Genomic DNA, 4365 nt, shown 5'->3' with positions numbered 1-4365 from the left:
CCAGGGAAGAAACCGGGCCTACTTCCTCTGCCGGTCCTGACAGTGACTCCTTAGGAACCTCCACAGCTCCTTATTGATCCTCTCCACCTGCCCGTTGGACTGAGGCCGGTAGCCAGATGTGAGGGACCAAGGTCAGAGACAATGTCCTCCGGAAGGCCATAGTGCTGGAAGATGTACTCCAATAAACCAAGGCTATGGAGGAGTACATCCAGGAGGCTCTCCAACAGGAGCCCCAGCTGTCTGACGGCGTTGCTCAGCCGCAGGGAGGCGTGTTGCTCCTACCTCAATAGGTTCAGGCTCTGACTCAGATCGGTCAACGAAGGAGGGAGAGTTGCGATGGGTGTGCCAACGCTCCTAAAGGAGGATATGCAGACGGATGGCCATCGTGATGACTGCGTCCAATGAGAGGGTGTCGTCTTGGCATGCCAACTCCATCTAGACCTCCTAGCGCAATCCTCTTCTGAATAAGGTGCGGCGTTCCGACTCATTCTAGCCGCCAGATGCTGCCACTGTACGGAAGGTGAGGGCGTACTCCCCAGCGGTCTGGTCCTCCTGCTGTAGTTGGAGTAGGTGCTCACCCCCAATGGTTCAATAATTGAAATTACCATTATTCCCATGTCCCAGTGGCGATTTTAGCATGTAAATCTTGGTGGGGCAACCACTACACAACACTAACCAATACATTAATTGCACTATAACAGCGACAAGTGTTGCCCACAAACTGTTAGGGCCTACATAAAGCTGTCCCAACAGCAGATCTTTCTTTCCAGCACAATGGAGTGAATCCTTACCACCACTACACCTGGCTATCAGCAGAGCCTTGTCTGGCAGAAAAACTATTAATTCAGCCTCGTTTACTACCTTTTTAAAAAAACATAGCTGATATGGCTGACCATATCACTCTGCCATATTACAGAATGTATGCAGCAGCATATAAGACATTTTTGAACTCACCTTGTTTTGCGCGGCGGTCCTACATTGGCAAATTTTGTCATCAAAGAAAAAGATTTACAATTCTGACTTCACAATTACAATGCTTGCGGATAGCCACGGTCACCTTCCAAACAACTCATTGTTGAATTTGTGATTTTCAACTTGTGTAATGTTTATGTCCAATGAGCACCAATACGTTTTATCATTTATCTTCATTATTTCTCTTCATATGACAAGGATTAAAAAGGATTTGCCAGTACAATGTCTACTTGATTTATGATAACTGCGAGCTAAGATTTTGAAAGTAAGATTTTGACATGATCAGTCCAATCAAAGCTAATGTAGATAACATTTTTTCGGTGGCCTATGACCTTGAGCCATCTTGGAAGGGCACTTCTAATGTAATTCTATGGCAGCACCCTAAGGGCTCACATTCTTGATGTCTCCCCTTACTGAAGATGGGTGGCGTAGTGTCCCCATGAGTGACAGAACACTGAGCCAATCATGATATTCTAAATTAACATCATCTAATAAAGAAATATAGAAACTGGCTCCAACATGTTGAAATGTTGCCTTCTGCTTAACTTTTTGGATAATGTATCAAAAGAAACAATGCAGAACTCTTATAAAAGGTTATATCTGGTCATATCACTGCGCTATGAAGAAGCATAGCTGACCTATATGCAAGGTTCTCTAAGGATTGCATAAATCCCTTTCATATGAAGGAATAATCATTTAGTATTGTGTGTTAATACTGTACTACTATTACGCATGCTTGTATGTTTCAGTCAGCCTCAGAGAAGCACAACTCTGAAATGTTATCATTTCAGTTTTTAATTTCAACCGTTAGAAAGAGATTGCAATGGAGATTTATTTTATTTGAAGTAGAACTTTAACATACCCTGTCAGTGATTTACCATGCTTTTCCAGGGCAATTTACTGCTTTTCCAGGGCAATTTACTGCTTTTCCAGGGCAATTTACTGCTTTTCCAGGGCAATTTACTGCTTTTCCAGGGCAATTTACTGCTTTTCCAGTGCAATTGTTCTGTTTGTTGCATGGTATTTTTCATGTTTCACATTCACCCTATGTGCCTGAAACAAAACCAAATAACCAACCTTTCGAGAATTCCACCTTCCATTTCACCACAGAGTTCTTAAAATATTTGCCTGAAGAACTTGTATTCAATAGCTCAGGTTGTCACAAGGTATGACAACTACTATGTCTGAGCAACAATGAAGGCGTAACAGCGTATAATTTCAATGTTTTTGTATTGCCGTCGGTCTGTTAAAAAGCATTCCCATGGCATTGATCTATCTATCGAGATTTGAGTTGTATTTCATTTGTAATAAATCAGTTTTTATGTCCTTCACTTATTGTCGTTGTGTTATTTATAGGGAATGAGAGGAATATCGGATGATCGGTTTTCTAAATAGTCAAAAAAGGACATTCATTATTGTGGTTTGCTATAACTGTACACAATATGGCCAGTAGGTGCTGCTATAACTACAACATTGAAGAAACCTGCAGCTAGTTCTTCTCTCCACCTCTCTCTCGCTCGCTCTCTTTACCCCCTCTCTCTCTCTTCACTCTCTCCCTCGCTTTCCCTTTGTTGATCTCCATCTCCCTCCCTGTCTAATCAGGTGGAGGGTCAGAGAGTGTGTGAGTGTCAGTGTTTTTCATTAGTGTGTTTGGCTCTATTTTGCTCCTGGGAGTGTGTGTGAGTGGTAGTCATGGATTTTGCGCTTTACCTCTCCACTCTCACCCACTGCTCAGGTAAGACATTTGATGTTGGTGTGGTTGTGTATTTCTGAAATAAATCAGGACTTGAATAGCAAAAAGACTAAAGACTTCTGTTACGAAGTATGGTGTTGAAGTTTGATATCTTGGTTACTCCTATATGGTAATAGTACTGTATGTCAATATCCCACACATCTGTACATCTAACTGTAGCTGATACTGTCTAAATAAATATTTATGATCCTCATAATCTGGTAAAGCTGTGGTCTGCTAGTCGGTTTGTCTGCCTGCATGCTTGTCTGTCTGATTGCTTGCCTATCTATCTAACGAGGATGGTGGCAAGAGTCTCGGGTGTGACCGGAAGAAAGAAGAGTTTTGGCTGTTCTTTCTTACAGGAGAGCTTTATTAAAGCCACAATACTCCCTCAGTCATTACTGCACTCTGTGTGTATCCAAAATGGCACCCTATTCACTATAGGTCCATAGGGCTCTGGTCAAATGTAGTGCACTAATTAGGGAATAGAGTGCCATTTGGGACACAGTTTTGGTCATTACAGTTAACTGTACTAACGGTCCCATGATTATTCCTAGTGTTTGTGTAACCTGTTTTGTCCTCAGTTTGTGTGTGTGTGTGTACACTTGTCTTTCTTCAACCTATTCATGCAGAGCATTGATTCTCATTCATGCTGTAATATCAATCATTACTTTGTGACTGGTTAAAATGTCCAAAGTAGCCATTTTTAGCTCAACATCAAATCATATCTCCATCAAAACTCCACCCCACCAAAACAGGCTGGAATTTCAGGCAGTCTTTTCAAACACCTCTTACATTAAAAGGGCATTATCATATCATTATATATAAAATGTTTTTGACTGCACTGGGCCTTCAACCTGATCCATCTCGGACATCCGGTTTTATTGTCCCTGAATAATATCATGAAGCTCCTATCCTATCAAATCACAATTTGTGAGGCACTTCACAGAATATTCAATCATATAGAGCTTGCAGATAGAACAGTCTATGACTTGGGTGGCTGGAGTCTGACACTTTTTTTAGTCCTTCCTCTGACACCGCCTAGTATATAGGTCCTGGATGGCTGGAAGCCATTTTGGTGTGCCCCTTTCTAGACGTAAATAAAAATATATATTTTTAAATGGTGTTGTCTGGTTTGCTTAATATAAGGAATTTGAAATTATTTATGCGGTTGATACTTAAGTATAATTTATCAATTACATTTGATACTTAAGTATATTTAAAACCAAATACTTTTAGACTTACTCAAGTAGTATTTTACTGTGTGACTTTCACTTTTACTTGAGTCATTTTCTATTAAGGTATCTTCACTTTTACTCAAGTATAACAATTGGGTACTTTTCCCACCACTGCTGCTGCACTGAGGGAGCTCACAGACAAAGATAGGTCCAATTCCAAAGCAACCTCTAGACACTTCTCAATTACCTGAAAGCATTAGACAGGGCGTACGCAATATGTTTATCTTCTGGGAAATATGTATCTTCTGGGCAATACTCTCGACTAGAAACAAACAATATATGGCGGCGTTCCAGCCAGGTCTTTTTTTTCTCTTCCAATAACGACTGACTGAATGATGACAGTGGTTCTCCGACTGAGTGGAAGGTTAGCCCTCTTTATGTCAACACGCTATATGTATCTTCCATGAAGAGCCAGTGACAACA

This window comes from Salvelinus fontinalis, chromosome 13 (assembly GCF_029448725.1).
Source record: "Salvelinus fontinalis isolate EN_2023a chromosome 13, ASM2944872v1, whole genome shotgun sequence".
In the NCBI taxonomy this organism is placed as follows: domain Eukaryota; kingdom Metazoa; phylum Chordata; class Actinopteri; order Salmoniformes; family Salmonidae; genus Salvelinus; species Salvelinus fontinalis.
This window is presented reverse-complemented; position numbering follows the sequence as displayed.